Source organism: Globicephala melas, chromosome 16 (genome assembly GCF_963455315.2).
Source record: "Globicephala melas chromosome 16, mGloMel1.2, whole genome shotgun sequence".
In the NCBI taxonomy this organism is placed as follows: domain Eukaryota; kingdom Metazoa; phylum Chordata; class Mammalia; order Artiodactyla; family Delphinidae; genus Globicephala; species Globicephala melas.
Window position 1 is genome coordinate 78,016,538 of NC_083329.1, and position 20,499 is coordinate 78,037,036.

The 20,499-nt window shown below is 41.3% G+C and overlaps 1 protein-coding gene across 2 annotated transcripts in view; it reads right to left on the reverse strand.

The window, feature by feature from the left end:
* The window catches only part of TBCE (tubulin folding cofactor E), a 123,411-nt gene that overhangs the window by 62,471 nt on the left and 40,441 nt on the right, over positions 1-20,499 (reverse strand). The window lies entirely within an intron of this gene.

A 20,499-nucleotide genomic window follows, 5' to 3' on the forward strand; every position in this document is an offset into this window, starting at 1 on the left:
AAGATCCCACGTGCCGCGGAGCAATTAAGCCTGTGCACAACTACTGAGCCTGCACTCTAGAGCCCGCGAGCCACAACTACTGAAGCCCACACGCCCTAGAGCCCGTGCTCTGCAACAAGAGAAGCCACCGCAATGAGAGGCCCGTGCACCACAACGAGGAGTGGCCCCCCCACTCACCGCAACAACAGAAAGCCTGTGCACAGCAACGATGACCCAATGCAGCGGGGAAAAAAAAAAGATCAGAGCAGAAATAAATGAAATAGAGATGAAGAAAATAGAAAAAAGATCAATAAAACTAAAGGCTGAAAAAAAAACCTAAAAGGTGATTCTTTGAAAAAGATAAACAAAATTGATAAACCTTTAGTGAGACTCATCAAGAAAATAAGGGAGAGGGCTCAAATCAATAAAATTATAAACGAAAAAGGAGAAGTTACAATGGACACCACAGAAATACAAAGGAGAGAGACTACTACAAGCAACTATACACCAATAAAATGGAAAACCTAGAAGAAATGGACAAATTCTTACAACAGTACAATCTCCCAAGACTGAACCAGGAAGAAACAGAAAATATGAACAGACCTACCACAAGTACTGAAATTGAAACTGTGATTTAAAAAACTCCCAAAAGACTTCCCTGGCAGTCCAGCGGTTAAGACTCCATGCTTCCACTGCAGGGAGCACGGGTTCAATCCCTGGTTGGAGAACTAAGATCCCTTCTGCTTTGCAGTGTGGCAAAGAAAACCAAAAAAAAAAAACCAAACAAAAATCTCCCAACAAACAAAAGCCCAGGACCAGATGGCTTCATGGGGGAATTTTATCAAAAATTTGGAGAAGAATTAACACCTATGCTTCTGAAACTATTTCAAAAACCTGTAGAGAAAGGAACACTCCCAAACTCATCCTATGAGGCCACCATCATCCTGCTACAAAAACCAAAGATACCACAAAAAAAGAAAATTACACGCCAATATCACTGATGAACACAAACACAAAACTCCTCAACAAAATACTATCACAATACATTGAAAGGATCACACACCATGATCAAGTGGGATTTATCCCAGGGATGCAAGGATTTTTCAATATCTGCAAGTCAATCAGTGTGATATACCACATTAACAAACTGAAGAATAAAAACCATATGATCATCTCAATAGATGCAGAAAAAGGTTTTCACAAAATTCAACACAGATTTATAATAAAAACTCTCCAGAAAGTGGGCACACAGGGAACCTACCTTAACATAATAAAGGCCATGTATGACAAACCCATAGGTAACAACATACTCAATGGTGAAAAGCTGAAAGCATTTCCTCTAACATCAGGAAGAAGACAACAATTTCCATTCTCCCGACTTTTATTCAATGTAGTTTTGGAAGTTCTAGCCACGGCAATGAGAGAATAAAAATAAAGGAATCCAAATTGGAAAAGAAGAAGTAAAACTGTCATTGTTTGCAGATGATATGATACATACATAGAAAATCCTAAAGATGCCACCAGAAAACTACTAGAGCTCATCAATGAATTTGGTAAAGTTGAAGGATATAAAACTAATACACAGAAATTTGCCGAAGTTCTATACACTAACAACAAAAGATCACAAAGAGAAATTCAAAAGACAATCCCATTTATCATCGCATCAAAAAGAATAAAATACCTAGGAATAAACCTACCTAAGGAGGCAAAAGACCTGTACTCCAAAAACTTTAAAATGCTGATGAAATAAATCTAAGATGACACAAACAGATGGAGAGATATACCATGTTCCTGGATTGGAAGAATCAATATTGTCAAAATGACTATATTACCCAAAGTAATCTACAGATTCAATGCAATCCCTATCAAATACCAATGGCATCTTTTGCAGGCCTAGAACAATTTTTTAATTTGTATGGAAACAAAAAAGACCCCAAATAGCAAAGCCAATCTTGAAAATGAAAAACGGAGCTGGAAGAATCAGACTTCCTGACTTCAGACTATACTATAAAGCCACAGGAATCAAAAGAGTATGGTACTGGCACAAAGACGGACTCACAGATCAATGGAACAGGTATGAAATCCCAGAAATAAACCCAAGCACCTGTGGTCAACTAATCTACGACAAAGGAGACAAGAATATACAATGGAGAAAAGACAGTCTCTTCAATAAGCAGTGCTGGGAAACTTTGACAGCTACATGTAAAAGAATGAAATTAGAACATTCTCTAACACCATACACAAAAATTACTCAAAATGGATTAAAGACCTAAATGTAAGACGGGATACTATAAAACTCTTAGAGGAAAACATAGGCAGAACACTCTTTGACATAAATTGCAGCAATATATTTTTGGATCCACATCCTAGAGTAATGAAAATAAAAACAAAAATAAACAGGACCTAATTAAACTTAAAAGCTTTTGCACAGCAAAGGAAACCATAAACAAAATGAAAAGGCAACCTACAGAATGGGAGAAAATATATGCAAATGAAGTGACTGACAAGGGATTAATCTCCAAAATATATAAACAGCTCATGCAGGTCAATTAAAAAAAAAAAAAATTAACCCAATCAAAAACTGGGCAGAAGATCTAAATTAGACATTTCTCCAAAGAAGACATACAGAAGGCCAAAAAGCACATGAAAAGATGTGTAACATCGCTGATTCTTGGAGAAATGCAAATCGAAACTACAATGAGGTTCGTAACTACAATGAGGTATCACCTCATGGTGGTCAGAATGGCCACCATCAAAAAGTCTACAAATAATAAATGCTGGAGAGGGTGTGGAGAAAAGGGAACCCTCCTACACTGTCAGTGGGAATGTAAATTGGTACAGCCACTATGGAGAACAGTATAAAGGTTCCTTAAAAAACTAAAAATAGGGAAGTCTCTGGGCAGTCCAGTGGCTAGGCCTTGGCGCTTTCACTGCTGGGGCCCAGGTTCGATCCCTGGTCAGGGAACTAAGATCCTGCAAGCTGCATGGTGCAGCCAAAAAAAAAAAAAAAAAAAAAAAAAACTAAAGTGAAAATAGAGCTACTATATGATCCAGCAATCCCACTCCTGGGCACATACACAGAGCAAACCATAATTCAAAAAGATACATGCACCGCAATGTTCACTGCAGCACTATTTACAATAGCGAAGACATGGAAACAGCCTAAATGTTCACTGACAGAGGAATGGATAAAGCAGGTGTGGTACATATATACAAAGGAATATTACTCATCCATAAAAGAGAATGAAATAATGCAATTTGGAGCAACATGGATGGACCTAGAGATTATCACATGAAGTGAAGTAAGTCAGACAAAGACAAATACCATATGATATCACTTATATGTGGAATCTAAAAAATGATACAAATGAACTTATTTACAAAACAGAAACAGACTCACAGTGAAGTAAGTCAGAAAGAGAAAAACACATACCGTATGCTAACACATATATATGGAATCTAAAAAAAGAGGTTCTTACGAACCTAAGGACAGGACAGGAATAAAGATGCAAACGTACAGAATGGACTTGAGGACACAGGGAGGGGGAAGGGTAAGCTGGGACAAAGTAAGAGAGTAGCACTGACATACATACACTACCAAAGGTAAAATAGATAGCTAGTAGGAAGCAGCCGCATAGCACAGGGAGATCAGCTCAGAGCTTTCTGACCACTTAGAGGGGTGGGATAGGGACGGTGGGAAGGAGATGCAAGAGGGAGGGTATATGGGGATATATATACACACATAGCTGATTCACTTTGTTATACAGCAGAAAATCACACAACACTGTAAAGCAATTATACTCCAATAGAGATGTTTAAAAAGAAAAAAAAGAAACAGACTCACAGACTCCAAAAACAAACATGGTTACCAAAGGGGGGACTTCCCTGGTGGTGCAGTGGACAGGACTCCACATTCCCAATGCAGGGGGCCCAGGTTCGATTCCTGGTCAGGGAACTAGATCCCACATGCATGCCACAACTAAGGAGCCTGCGTGCTGCAACTAAGGAGCCCATGAGCCACAACTAAGGAGCCCACATGCCACAACTAAGGAGCCCATGTGCTGCAACTAAGGAGCCTGCCTGCTGCAACTAAGACCCCATGCAGCCAAATAAATAAATAAATATTTTAAAACAAAACGAACATGGTTACCGAAGGGGAAAGGTGGGGGGGGATAAATTAGGGGGTTGTGATTAACATATACACACCACTATATATAAAATAGATAACTAACAAGGACTTACTGTATAGCACAGGGAATTCTACTTAATATTCTGTAAAAACCTATATGGGAAAAGAATCTGAAAAAGAACAGATACATGTATATGTATAACTGAATCACTTTGATGTCAACTATACTCCAATATACAATAAAAATTTTTAAAAATGGAAAAAATCTAGCATGGAATTCTGATGGCATGAACAGCAGATTAAAAAACCTACATTTTTGAGGGTCAGGGTACCTGCATCCTGGAAAAAAAAAAAAAAAAGACCTGTAACTTTGAAGGGCCATATGATGACCCAAGTTAAAGAATGTACCTACTCTACCTTGTGACTAATTTTCAAGGACTGTAAACCAAGAGGTTAATAAGGACACAGTTTTTCAATAACCTGGTTTATTTATTGGTTTAAAAGAACTGTATTCACCAATATGACAACATGAACCAAAATTTAAGTGTAAAATATACATAATATTTTGTATATGTGTTTTTTAAATTTTTTATTATCTTTTATTTATTTTTTTGTGGTACGCGGGCCTCTCACTGCCGTGGCCTCTCAAGTTGAGGAGCACAGGCTCTGGACGCGCAGGCTCAGTAGTTGTGGCTCACAGGCCCAGCCGCTCCGCGGCATGTGGGATCTTCCCGGACCAGGGCACGAACCCGTGTTCCCTGCATCGGCAGGCAGACTCTCAACCACTGCGCCACCAGGGAAGCCCCATGTGTTTATTTTTTAGAGAAGCACAGTGAAGTATTTAGGGATGAAACGCCACTACGTACATCACTTAATTTAAAATGCTTAAGCAAAAAATAAAAGAAATGTAGCAAATATGGCAAAATGTTAACAACTGTTAAACTGACATAACAAGCATACCCAGGTGCTTCCTACACTAGTCTGTTTACTTTTCTGTACGTTTGAAACATTTTATAATGAGTACCAAAAAAGTACACATGGCCTCCTTAAATCTATTCTACTTCTAGGAATTAATCCTACAAATATAGCTCTGCCCACTAAAAAAGGCCTAGAAACAATGACCAACCCAATAGCAATAAGCACCCTTAGAGCTCAGATTGAGGCCTCCAGGGCTTCCCTGGTGGCGCAGTGGTTAAGAATCTACCTGCCAATGCAGGGACACGGGTTTGAGCCCTGGTCCGGGAAGACCCCACATGCCACGGAGCAACTAAGCCCATGCGCCATAACTACTGAGCCTGCACCCTAGAGTCTGCGAGCCACAACTACTGAGCCCATGTGCCACAACTACTGCAGCCCACGCGCCTAGAGCCCGTGCTCCACAAGAGAAGCCACCGCAATGAGAAGCCCGCGCACCACAAGGAAGAGTAGCCCCCGCTCACCGCAACTAGAGAAAGCCCGCACGCAGCAACAAAGACCCAACACAGCCAAAAATAAAAATAAAAAATTTATTTTTTAAAAAAATGATTGAGGCCTCCAAATGCTATTTGCCACTTAGAAAAAAAATCAGGCTCTTGGAGAAATGGCTGATTGTGATGTGAGGCAAAACACATGTATGATAAACCTTGCACATTTGATAGTTTCCTTATCCTAGGAGGAATAAGGAAACTATCAAAAATCATTGGGTCACATCAAAAGTACTGAGGAGCCAGTTTGAAAGGGTTTCTACTTGCCAAAGATGGGATAATTTGAGCAATCAATAAGAATAATAACAGCAATGGACTGAAATTTATCAAATATGTTTAAACCCATGACTTTATAAAGACTGTTTTTAAGTTCACTAGTCTTCTAGTGCATCAACTCATTATCATGAAGACTGATAAATAAGGAAAGAATCAAACATTCATCCTGCCTTTCAGTCACTCAATTATTTTGGAAAGCAAGTAATTAACACGGGGAAGTTTTCCATGACATAATTTGTCCAGCTACTTGTCTCATACACCAGAAGAAAGATGATAAAAGAAAGAAAATTATCAGAATGTCACCACTTTACAAGCCCAAATGAGAAATTATCAGAATGTCACCACTTTACAAGCCAAATATGGGCTTTACAAGCCCATATACACCAACAGCTGCTACCATATAGCAAAAAGAGACCCGACTCAACTATACATCACCTACAGAGAATTCAAAAAATAAAATATCATACCTGAATCTAATCAAGCCTATACATAACTACCAACTTACAGGGAATGCAGGGGACAGAAAAACGTATTAATGACATCATGGGAATGCAACCAGAAAAATTCAGAATATGGGAAATTGTACAAGACAAACAGCATAATTTTTTCAACAAATAAATTGTAAGGAAGAAAAAAAAGGAATCAATGCGGGAAATCCTGTATCCAACCAACAGGACTGCCAGAAAAAAAAAAAGGCAGGTAAAATAAAAAGGTCAAATTACCAAAGGTATCTTAGAAGAAAACTTCTCATAACTGAAGAAACACTATGAACTCAGACTGAGCAGGATTAACCTCGAATACAGCAAAGACAATGAATGAAGAAACACCCACAGATGGACACAGCTCCTTTCAGAATAAGCCCTTTTGTACTGTATTTTTACTATGGTCACGTTTTATGTTAATAAATACTAAGAGAAAGAAAACACAGCAGCAAGCCTTCCAGAAGATCTGATACTCCCCACGGGGCCCGCATACTCTGCTTTGCAGTGTCTATGGGATGGCCAAGGCGTCAGCCCCTGCTTTCCTGGGGTGAAGCAGATTTGTGGAGTTTCACAGTTTAATGAAGGCTGTCTGCTAGGAAGCCCTCTGAGCCTCAGGACCACCCTCGGGAATATGCGGAGGGGCTGGGATCAGCGCCGCCCCAAGCGGGTGGTGAGGGAGCTCACCGCTAGCTGAAGTGAAGCGTACAGCCGGCTGTTTACACTGAGGCGAAGGGAGGCGTTATGGGAGTGATTCTAAGTCCAGCGGCATGAGCGGCCAGAGGAATTGGGCCTCTGGGCCCCCATACAGGGCTGCTTGCCACCCCTATGCTGCACGTGGGGTCTCCCGGGGTCCTCCTTACTCTTCCAGGTTCCAGAGCTCGGGAGAGAGCATGTCCCAGGGCCCTGAGCGGCCTGGTTCCCACCCACCCTTCTCGCTCCCCATCTGCCCAGCACTGAAGCTGGACTCTCCCAGGAGGAGAAGGCAAAGAAGTCTCCATCTCCCAGCTGCAGACAACTGACTTCCCTCAGCTCCTGCTGAAGGGCAACAGAACAAAACCAGCTCCCCAGAGAAAGCAGCCTGGCGGAGCAGGTGCAGAGGGCGTGGGTGGACTGAGGAACGGGACCCACTGGCTGTGGCTCTGCCTCCATGGGTCTGGGTGCCGCCTGGTCCTCTGAAGTACGGAGGCACACTTGTCAAACGTTCAGATACTGTGACTTTAGAAACAGAAGAACTGAAGTAAAGGCGTGAAGCTTTTTTTTGTGAACAGTGACTATCCCCCAAGTGGCAGCCAGACGCAGGAAGGCCCACCCAGAGATCGTACCTGGAGCCTGCGGACAGCAGGGGGAGCCACCCGCTTGGACTTAACTGGGGGGCCTGAAGGAGAGGCCTGGGAGGAGCTGAGGATCATCCTAGGCAGAGGGGACTAAAGTGCTTTAGCAAACAGCCCAGCCAGCTCTAGAGGCCCTGCCCAGATCCCCTGCAGGAGTGCCCGGCCCTGTGACCACCTGGGGCACCAACTGGTTAGGGCTGGGAATCTGTGCTCAGAGCTCCGCCCACTGCAGCCCTAAAGGAGATAAAACAGAAATCGCTAGCACACAGCAGCAGATCAATCCCCACTACCTTCATTCCTTCCCCTGAACTGACACCTCCCTGAGCACTGTTAACCCTTCACAGCTCCAGATACGCCCTTACTTTGTGTTTCTTCAGCATTTTACTCAGCACAGGGGTGCAGAGGCAGAGCACCTGGGTTAAATTCTGCCTCATCAATTCCTAACCAGGTCTACTTAACCTTTCTGTGCCTCAGTGTCCTCATCCAGAAAACAGGGATGATGCTGTCTACCTCACTGGATGAGAGATCATTCAGTCATTCAACAAACATACTGAACACCTACTAGGGACTTGGAGTGCTAGGCACGGCAGTTCCAGGTGCTCAGCATACACCAGTAACTAGTCTAAGTGCCTTTAAGCCTTTAGCTCATTTAGTTGTCACAACAGCCCTGTAACAATATCCAGTGAAGTAACCCCAGGAGTAAGTACTAAATCTGTGTTGAATTTCTCTGCATCTCTGTACCAATCCCACAGGTGATCTCTAAAAGAAACCCAAGAGTAGCACCAACTGAGGTAGAGTAATGGAAAGAATGCCCCATACAATGATATAATTAATGAAGAGTAAATATGCAGTAGTTCTCGCTTTGCAGAATTATAATTTCCAGGGGGAAAAATGTCTGATAATACATACATGAAGAGACTATCAAAATCACAGGCAATTTAATAAAGGAAAGTAATATATAACACATCAGATTTGCTAAACTATCAATAAATAGTTTCCATCTAAGTTACTGTATTTGTGAGGTGCCACTCCAATCTGGCTTTAGGAACTGGAACCTATTCCCCCGAGCTGCTGGGCGTACTGGCTTTTGGCAGTTAGCACTCAAGTGTGGGCCCTCTTTTAGAATTGTCTCCACTGAAAAAAGCACCTTGCCCCAGAGCACACCTCCTACCTAAGGCAACCAGAACCCAGTGAAAGATTATCATACCTCAACTATGAAAGACTCTGAAGGGCCTTCCTATCTTCAGCGTTCCCCCATGGGGTCAGCTGAAACCCTTATTTAGAATAATCACAGTCCAACTTCTCCCTCCGCCCAATCCACTCCCTTTCATTAGGATCAATCCTAAGAGTACTCCCTAATACAATTTTTGAACAGTAAACTTCCTAAATGTGAATCTCCATCTAAGTCTGCTTCCCAGAACACTGGGGTATTAGAAATTTCCAAGAACTGGACATTGACCCAATACTTTCAGACAGCAACTTGGCAATATGTGTCAAGAATTTTAAAATATTCATATTCTTGAGAAGCAATGGAACAGAAATGGTATGCGTTCTAAAGCAGAGATTTAAATCCCAGCTCTTTATAAGAAAGCTTTGAGACCTGAGTCTTGGTCTCCTCATCGACAAAAATGGGACAAATAACATCTATATTTTAGAGTTGTTGTTATAATGTTAGAGTTGTAATAATGTTCTTGTTCAAAGTGGAGAGCATATGTAAAAGCACCTGGTACACAATGTTGCTTAATTAACAATTAAGGTTGCTCATCAGCTGACTTTAAATATTCACTGATTGGTTCAAGATGGTGGAGTAGAAGGACATGCTCTCACTCCCTCTTGCGAGAACATCGAAATCATAATTAACTGAACAATCATCGACAGGAAGGCACTGGAACTCACCAAAAAAGATACCCCACATCCAAAGACAAAGGAGAAGCCACAATGAGATGGTAGGAGGGGCGCAATCACAGTAAAATCAAATCCCATAACCACTGGGTGGGTGACTCACAAACTGGAGAACAATTATACCACAGAAGTCCACCCACTGGAATGAAGGTTCTGAGCCCCACGTCAGGCTTCCCAACCTGGGGGTCTGCCAACAGGAGGAGGAATTCCTAGAGAATCAGACTTCGAAGGCTAGCGGGACTTGATTGCAGGACTTCGAGAGGACTGAGGGAACAGAGACTCCACTCTTGGACGGCGCACACAAAGTAGTGTGTGCATCGGGATGCAGAGGAAGGAGCAGTGACCTCACAGGAGACTGAACCAGACCTACCTGCTACTGTTGGAGGGTCTCCTGCACAGGCGGGGCGTGGCTGTGGCTCACTGTGGGGACAAGGACACTGGCAGCAGAAGTTCTGAGAAATACTCCTGGGCGTGAGCCCTCCCAGAGTCCGCCATTAGCCCCACCAAAGAACCTGGGTAGGCTCCAGTGTTGGGTCACCTCAGGCCAAACAACCAACAGGGAGGGAACCCAGCCCCACCCATTAGCAAACAAGCACATTAAACTTTTACTGAGCTCTGCCCACCAGAGCAACAGTCAGCTCTACCCACCACCAGTCCCTCCTATCAGGAAGCTTGCACAAGCCTCTTAGATAGCCTCATCCACCAGAGGGCAGACAGCAGAAGCAAGAAGAACTACAATCCCACAGCCTGTGGAACAAAAACCACATTCACAGAAAGATAGACAACATGAAAAGGCAGAGGACTATGTACCAGATGAAGGAACAAGATAAAACGCCAGAAAAACAACTAAATGAAGTGGAGATAGGCAACCTCCCAGAAAAAGAATTCAGAATAATGACAGTGAAGATGATACAGGAACTTGGAAAAAGAATGGAGGCAAAGATTGAGAAGATGCAAGAAATGTTTAACAAAGACCTAGAAGAATTAAAGAACAAACAAACAGAGATGAACAATACAATAACTGAAATGAAGACTACACTAGAAGGAATCAATGGCAGAAAAACTGAGGCAGAAGAACAGATAAGTGACCTGGAAGATAGAATGGTGGAATTCACTGCTGCGGAAGAGACTAAAGAAAAAAGAATGAAAAGAAATGAAGACAGCCTAAGAGACCTCTGGGACAACATTAAATGCAACAACATTCGCATTACAGGGGTCCCAGAAGGAGAAGAGAGAGAGAAAGGATGCAAGAAAATATATGAAGAGATTACAGTCGAAAACTTCCCTAACATGGGAAAGGAAGTGGCCACCCAAGTCCAAGAAGCACAGAGAGTTCCACACAGGATAAACCTAAGAAGAAAACCACCGAGACACAAAGTAATCAAATTGGCAAAAATTAAAAACAAAGAAAAATCACTTTTCTTTGCAAGAAAAGTTGCAAAGGACAACAAGTAACATACAAGGGAACTCCCACGAGGTTAACAGGGGATTTCTCAGCAGAAACTCTACAAGCCAGAAGGGAGTGGCATGATATACTGAAAGTGATGAAAGGCAAGAACCTAAAGCCAAGATTACTCTAGCCAGCAAGGATCTCATTCAGATTTGACAGACAAATCAAAAGCTTTAGAGGCAAACAAAAGCTAAGAGAATTCACCACCACCAAACCAGCTCTACAACAAATGCTAAAGGAACTTCCCTAAGTGGGAAACACAAAAGAAGAAAAGGACCTACAAAAACAAACCCAAAACAATTAAGAAAATGGTAATGGAAACATACATATCGATAATTACCTTAAACGTGAAGGATTAAATGCTCCAACCAAAAGACACGGTTCGCTGAATGGATACAAAAATAAGACCCATATATATGCTGTCTAAAAGAGACCCACTTCAGACCTAAGGACACATACAGACTGAAAGTGAGGGGATGGAAAAAGATATTCCATGCAAATGGAAATCAAAAGAAAGCTGGAGTAGCAATACTCGTATCAGATAAAATAGACATTAAAATAAAGAATGTTACAAGAGACAAGGAAGGACACTATATAATGCTCAATGGATCAATCCAAGAAAAAGATAAAACAATTATAAATATTCATGCAACCAACATAGGAGCACCTCAATACAGAAGGCAACTGCTAACAGCTATAAAAGAGGAAATCAACAGTAACACAATAAAGGTGGGAGACTTTACACCTCACTTACACCAATGGACAGATCATCCAAACAGAAAGTTAATAAGAAAAAACAAGCTTTAAATGACACAATAGACCAGAGAGATTTAATTGATATTTACAGGACATTCCATCCAGAAACAGCAGATAACCCTTTCTTCTGAAGTGCGCATGGAACACTCTCCAGGACAAATCACATCTTGGGTCACAAATCAAGCCTCAGTAAATTTAAAAAAATTGAAATCATATGAAGCATTTGTTCTGACCACATGCTATGAGATTAGAAATGAATTACAGGGAAAAAAACGTAAAAAACACAAACACATGAAGGCTAAACAATATGTTACTAAATAACCAAGAGAACACTGAAGAAATCAAAGAGGAAATCAAAAAATACCTAGAGACAAGTGACAGTGAAAACATGATGATCCAAAACATATGGGATGCAGCAAAAGCAATTCTAAGAGGGAAGTCTAGAGCAATACAAGCCTACCTCAAGAAACAAAAAAAATCTCAAATAAACACTCTAACCTTACACCTAAAGGAACTAGAGAAAGAAAAACAAACAAAACCCAAAGTCAGCAGAAGGAAAGATATCAGAAAGATCAGAGCAGAAATAAATGAAATGGAAAATAAGAAAACAACAGCAAAGATCAATAAAACTAAAAGCTCGTTCTTTGAGAAGATAAACAAAACTGATAAACCATTAGCCAGACTCATCAAGAAAAAGGAGAGGACTCAAATCAATAAAATAAGAAACGAGGGCTTCCCTGGTGGCGCAGTGGTTGAGAGTCTGCCTGCCAATGCAGGGGACACGGGTTCATGCTCCAGTCCAGGAAGATCCCACATGCCACGGAGTGGCTGGGCCTGTGAGCCATGGCCACTGAGCCTGCGCGTCCGGAGCCTGTGCTCCGCAACAGGAGAGGCCACAACAGTGAGAGGCCCTCGTAATGCAAAAAAAAAAGAAAGAGGGCTTCCCTGGTGGCGCAGTGGTTGAGAGGCCGCCTGCTGTGCAGGAGACATGGGTTCATGCCCCGGTCCGGGAGGATCCCACATGCCGCGGAGTGACTGGGCCCATGAGCCATGGCTGCTGAGACTGCGCGTCCAGGGCCTGTGCTCCGCAGCGGGAGAGGCCACAGAGGTGGGAGGCCCGCACACCGCAAAAAAACCAAAAACCAAAAAAAAAAAAAAAAGAAATGAAAAAGGAGAAGTTGCAACAGACACCACAGACATACAAAGCAACCTAAGAGACTACTACATGCAACTCTATGCCAATACAATGGACAACCTGGAAGAAATGGACAAATTCTTAGAAAGGTATAACCTTCCAAGACTGAACCAGGAATAAATAGAAAATATGAACAGACCAATCACAAGTAATGAAATTGAAACTGTGATTAAAAATCTTCCAACAAACAAAGTCCAGGACCAGACGACTTCATAGGTGAATGCTATCAAACATTTAGAGAAGAGTTAACATCCATCCTTCTCAAATTCTTCCAAAAAACTGCAGAGGAAGGAACACTCCCAAACTCATTCTATGAGGCCACCATCACCCTGATACCAAAACCAGACAAAGATACTACAAAAAAAGAAAATTACAGACCAATATCACTGATGAATGTAGATGCAAAAATCCTCAACAAAATACTAGCAAACAGAATCCAAAAAAACATTAAAAGGATCATACACCATGATCAAGTGGGATTTATCCCAGGGATGCAAGGATTCTTCAATATATGCAAATCACTCAATGTGATACACCATATTAACAAACTGAAGAATAAAAACCATATGATCATCTCAATGGATGCAGAAAAACTTTTGACAAAATTCAACACCCATTTATGATAAAAACTCTCCAGAAAGTGGACACAGAGGGAACTTACCTCAACATAATAAAGGCCATACACAACATACCCACAGCAAACATCTCAAAGGTGAAAAACTGAAACCATTTCCTCTAAGATCAGGAACAAGACAAGGATGTCTACTCTCACCACTATTATTCAACACAGTATTAGAAATCCTAGCCATGGCAATCAGAGAAGAAAAAGAAATCAAAAGAAGACGAATTGGAAAAGAAGAAGTCACTGTTTGCAGATGTCACTGTTTGCAGATGTCACTGTTTGCAGATGACATGATACTATACATAGAGAATCCTAAAGATGCCACTAGAAAACTACTACAGCTAATCAATGAATTTGGTAAAGCTGCAGGATATAAAATTAATGCACAGAAATCTCTTGCATTTCTATACACTAATGATGAAAAATCTGAAAGAGAAATTAAGGAAACACTCCCATTTACCATTCCAACGAAAAGAATAAAATACCTAGGAATAAACCTACCTAGGGAGAGAAAAGACCTGTAAGCAGAAAACTATAAGACACTGATGAAAGAAATTAAAGATGATACAAACAGATGGAGAGATATACCACGTTCTTGGATTGGAAGAATCAATAATGTGAAAATGACTATATTACCCAAAGCAATCTACAGATTCAATGCAATCCCTATTAAATTACCAATGACATATTTTACAGAACCAGAACAAAAAAATCTTAACATTTGTATGGAAACAGAAAAGACCCTGAATAGTCAAAGCAGTCTTGAGGGAAAAAAATGGAGCTGGAGGAATGAGACTCCCTGACTTCAGACTATACTACAAAGCTACAGTCATCAAGACGATATGGTATTGGCACAAAACCAGAAATATAGATCAATGGAACAGGAAAGAAAGCCCAGAGATAAACCCACACACCTATGGTCAACTAATCTATGACAAATGAGGCAAGGATATACAATGGAGAAAAGACAGTCTCTTCAATAAGTGGTGCTGGGAAAACTGGACAGCTACATGTAAAAGAATGAAATTAGAATACTCCCTGACACCATACACAAAAAAACACTCAAAATGGAGTCGAGACCTAAATGTAAGACTGGACACTATAAAACTCTTAGAGGAAAACATAGGAAAAACCCTCTTTGACATAAATCACAGCAAGATATTTTTTGATCCACCTCCTGGAGTAATGGAAATAACAACAAAAATAAACATATGGGACCTAATGAAACTTAAAGGCTTTTGCACAACAAAGGAAACTACAAACAAGACGAAAGGACGACCCTCAGAAAGAAAAGAAAAAAGAAAGGAAGGGAAAGGAAGGGATAGGAAAGGAAAGGAAAGGGGGAGAGACCTTCAAGATGGAGGAGTGAGACGTGGAGATCACCTTCCTCTCCACAAATACATCAGGAATACATCTATATGTGGAACAACTCCTACAGAACACCTACTGAACGCTGGCAGACAATCTCAGACTTCCCAAAAGGCAAGAAACTCCCCCACGTACCTGGGTACAGCAAAAGAAAAAAGGAAAAACAGAGACAAAAGAATAGGGACGGGACCTGCACCAGGGGGAGGGAGCCGTGAAGCAGGAAAAGTTTCCACACACTAGGAAGGACCTTCACTGGCAAGACAGGTAGTGGAGGGGGGAAGATCAGAGCCACAGAGGACAGCACAGCCACAGGGGTGTGGAGGGCAAAGCAGAGAGATTCCCGCACAGAACATGGGTGCCGACCAGCACTCACCAGCCCGAGAGGCTTGTCTGCTCACCCGCCAGGGAGAGGACTGGGGTTGGCTGTGTGAACACAGCCTGAAGGGGGCTAGTGCGCCACAGCTAGCCGGGAGGGAGTCAAGGAAAACGTCTGGACCTGCCTAAGAGGCAAGAGACCACTGTTTCAGGGCGTGCGAGGAGAGGGGATTCAGAGCACTGCCTAAACGAGCTCCAGAAACGGGCGCAAGCTGCGGCTATCAGTGCGGACCCCAGAAACGGGCATGAGATGCTAAGGCTGCTGCTGCCGCCACCAAGAAGCCTGTGTGCGAGCACAGGTCACTATCCACACCTCCCCTCCCTGGAGCCTGTGCAGCCTACCTCTGCCAGGGTCCCGGGATGCAGGGACAAATTCCCCAGGAGAACACACGGCGCACCTCAGGCTGGTGCAACGTCACGTGGCCTCTGCCGCCGCAGGCTCTCCCCGCATTCCATACACCTCCCTCCCGGCGGCCTGAGTGAGCCAGAGCCCCCTAATCAGCTGCTACTTTAACGCTATCCTGTCTGGGCAGGGAACAGATGCCCTCAGGTGACCTACATGCAGAGGCGGGTCAAATCCAAAGCTGAACCCCAGGAGCTGTGTGAACAGAGAATATAAAGGGAAATCTCTCCCAGCAGCCTCAGGAGCAGTGGATTAAATCTCCACAGTCAACTTGATGTACCCTGCATCTGTGGAATACCTGAATAGACAACGAATCATCCCAAAATTGAGGTGGTGGACTCTGGGAGCAACTGTAGACGTGGGGTTTGCTTTCTGCATATAATTCGTTTCTGGTTTTATGTTTATCTTAGTTTAGTATTCAGAGCTTATTATCATTCGATTTATTTACTGATTTGGTTGCTCTCTTCCTTCTTTTTAACATATAGATATATATATATTCTTTTCCTTTTTCTCTTTTTGTGAGTATGTATGTGCATGCTTCTTTGTGTGATTTTGTCTGTATAGCTTAGCTTTTACCATTTCTCCTAGCATTCTGTCTGTCCATTTTTCTTTATTTTTAATATAATTTTTAGCGCTTGTTACCATTGGTGGATTTGCTTTTCTGTTTGGTTACTCCCTCTTTCTTTTTTTTAAATTACTTTTTAGTTTTTTAATTTTCAATAATTTTTTAAATACCTTTCTTTCTTTTAATTATTTTTTCCTCCCCTCCCCTCCTTTCCTTCCTTTTCTTTTTTTTTTCCCTTTTCTTCTGAGCCATGTGGCTGGCAGGGTCTTGGTGCTCCGGCGGTGTGTCAGGCCTGTGCCTCTGAGGTGGGAGAGCTGAGTTCAAGACATTGGTCCACCAGAGACCCCTCAGCTGCATGTAATATCAAACAGCAAAAGCTCTCCCAGAGACCTCAAACTCAACGCTGAGACCCAGCTCCACTCAACAACCAGCAAGCTACAGTGCTGGACACCCTATGCCAAACAACTAGCAAGACAGGAACACAACCCCACCCATTAGCAGAGAGGCTGCCTCAAATATAATAAGGTCACAGACACCCCAAAACACACCACTGGACGTGGTCCTGCCCACCAGAAAGACAAGATCCAGCCTCATCCACCAAAACACAGGCACTAGTCCCCTCCACCAGGAAGCCTACACAACCCACTGAACCAACCTTAGCCACTGGGGGCAGACACCAAAAACAGCAGGAACTATGAGCCTGCAGCCTGTGAAAAAGAAGACCCCAAACACAGTAAGATAAGCAAAATGAGAAGACAGAAAAACACACAGCAGATGAAGGAGCAAGATAAAAACCCACCAGACCTAACAAATGAAGAGGAAATAGGCAGTCTACCTGAAAAAGAATTCAGAGTAATGACAGTAAAGATGATCCACAATCTTGGAAATAGAATGGAGAAAACTCAAGAAACGTTTAACAAGGACCTACCAGAACTAAAGAGCAAGCAAACAATGATGGACAACACAATAAATGAAATTAAAAATTTGCTAGAAGGAATCAATAGCAGAATAACTGAGGCAGAAGAATGGATAAGTGACGTGGAAGATAAAATAGTGGAAATAACTACTGCAGAGCAGAATAAAGAAAAAAGAATGAAAAGAATTGAGGACACTCTCAGAAACCTCTGGGACAACATTAAATGCACCAACATTCGAATTATAGGGGTCACAGAAGAAGAAGAGGAAAAGGGACTGAGAAAATATTTGAAGAGATTATAGTTGAAAACTTCCCTAATTCAGGAAAGGAAATAGTTAATCAAGTCCAGGAAGCACAGAGAGTCCCATACAGGATAAATCCAAGCAGAAACACACCAAGACACATATTAATCAAACTATCAAAAATTAAATACAAAGAAAAAATATTAAAAGCAGCAAGGGAAAAACAACAAATAACACACAAGGGAATCCCCATAAGGTTAACAGCTGATCTTTCAGCAGAAACTCTACGAGCCAGAAGGGAGTGGCAGGACATATTTAAAGTGATGAAAGGGAAAAACCTACAACCAAGATTACTCTACCCAGCAAGGATCTCATTCAGAGTTGACGCAGAAATTAAATCCTTTACAGACAAACAAAAGCTAAGAGAGTTCAGCACCATCAAACCAGCTTTACAACAAATGCTAAAGGAACTTCTCTAGGCAGGAAACACAAGAGAAGGAAAAGACCTACAATAACAAACCTAAAACCATTAAGAAAATGGTAACAGGAACATGCATATCGATAATTACCTTAAATGTAAATTGATTAAATGCTCCAACCAAAAGACACAGACTGGCTGAATGGATACAAAAAGGAGACCCATGAGACGCTAAGGCTGCTGCTATAGCCACCAAGAAGGCTGTGTAGCTATCAATGGAACAGGATAGAATAGAACAGGATAGAAAGCCCAGAGATAAACCCATGCACATATGGTCACCTTATTTTTGATAAAGGAGGCAACAATACACAATGGAGAAAAGACAGCCTCTTCAATAAATGGTGCTGGGAAAACTGGACAGCTACAGGTAAAAGAATGAAATTAGAACACTTCCTAACACCATACACAAAAATAAACTCAATATGGATTAAAGACCTAAATGTAAGGCCAGACACTATAAAACTCTTAGAAAAAACATAGGCAGAACACTATTACATAAAAAACAGCAAGATCCTTTTTGACCCACCTCCTACAGAAATGGAAATAAAAACAAAAATTAACAAATAGGACCTAATGAAACTTAAAAGCTTTTGCACAGCAAAGGAAACCATAAACAAGATGAAAAGACAACCCTTAGCATGGGAGAAAAAATTTGCAAATGAAGCAACTGGCAAAGGATTAATCTCCAAACTTTACAAGCAGCTCATGCAGCTCAATAACAAAAAAACAAACAACCCAATCCAAAAATGGGCAGAAGACCTTAACAGACATTTCTCCAAAGAAGATATACATATAGTCAACAAACAATACATATAGCCAACAAATACATGAAAGAATGCTCAACATCACTAATTATTAGAGAAATGCAAATCAAAACTACAGTGAGGTATCACCTCACACTGGTCAAAATGGCCATCATGAAAAAATCTACAAACAATAAATGCTGGAGAGGGTGTGGAGAAAAGGGAACCCTCTTACACCGTTGGTGGAAATGTAAATTGATACAGCCGCTATGGAGAACAGTTTGGAGGTTCCTTAAAAAACTAAAAATAGAACTACCGTATGACCCAGCAATCCCACTACTCAGCATATACCCTGAGAAAACCATAATTCAAAAAGAGTTATGTACCACAACGTTCACTGGAGCTCTATTTACAACAGCCAGCAACCTAAGTGTCCACTGACAGATGAATGGATAAATAAGATGTGGCACATATATACAATGGAATATTACTCAGCCATAAAAAGAAATGAAATTGAGTTATTTGTAGTGAGGTGGATGGACCTAGAGTCTGTCATACAGCGTGAAGTAAGGCAGAAAGAGAAAAACAAATACCGTATGCTAACACATATATATGGAATCTAAAAAAAAAAAAGAAAAGAAAAATGGTTATGAAAAACCAAGGGGCAGGACAGGAATAAAGATGCAGATGTAGAGAATGGACCTGAGGACATGGGGAGGGGGAAGAGTAAGATGGGACGAAGTGAGAGAGTGTCATGGACATATATACACTACCAAATGTCAAACAGATAGCTAGTGGGAAGCAGCCGCATAGCACAGGGAGATCAACTCAGTGATTTGTGACCACCTAGAGGGGTGGGATAGGGAGGGTGGGAGGGAGACGCACGAGGGAAGAGATATGGGGATATACGTATATGTATAAGTGATTCACTGCTATAAAGCAGAAACTAACCACTGTAAAGCAATTATATTGCAGTAAAGATGTTAAAAATATATATATATAAATGCAAAAATAATACTCAAAATTCACAAAATAAATAAATAAATAAATAAAAGAAACAAGAAAGGAAGGGGAAGGAAAGGGGAAAGGAAGGAAGGAAGAGAAGGAGGGAGGGAGGGAGGGAGGAGGAAAGAAAAGAACACATAGATACAGAGAACAGATCAGATTGGTGGTGCCAGAGGTGGAGGATGGAGATGGCTAAAATGGGTGAAAGGGGTCGAAAGGTACAAACTTCCAGCTATAAAATAAGTAAGTCCTGGAGAGATCTTAAAATTCTCAAAAATGTATAAGTATGTGTGGTGATATATGTGAAGTAGACTTATTGTGGTGATAGTTTTGCAATGTATACAAACACTGAATCATTATGTTGTATACCTGAAACTAATATTATGTCAATTATATCTCAATAAAAAAGGAAATACAAGTAAAATGACGCTACAGAAACAGATAAATATATACCAAATCGTAAGTTAAAAACGGTAACACAAAATTGTATTTATATCAATTTAAACTACAACATACACATGGATTAATGATAAGAGAAATTCCACAAATATTACTTCATTTTTGAGCTTAGGATTATGGGAATTCAAGATTTTTAATTAGTGTTTAAAGTTTACTCAGAAGATATTTTAAGGTTGACTTAATATAAAATAGCAACACTGAATAATTAGATAAGTGTGTAATCAAATAAAGCCATGGATATCACAGGATATTGTCACAGAAAGAAAACAACTGTATAACAGAGGTATATATAACTTGGTTGTTAGTTTCCTCAAAACTGGTGTTATAAAGCACTGCTGAGAAGCCTACCCAGAAACTACA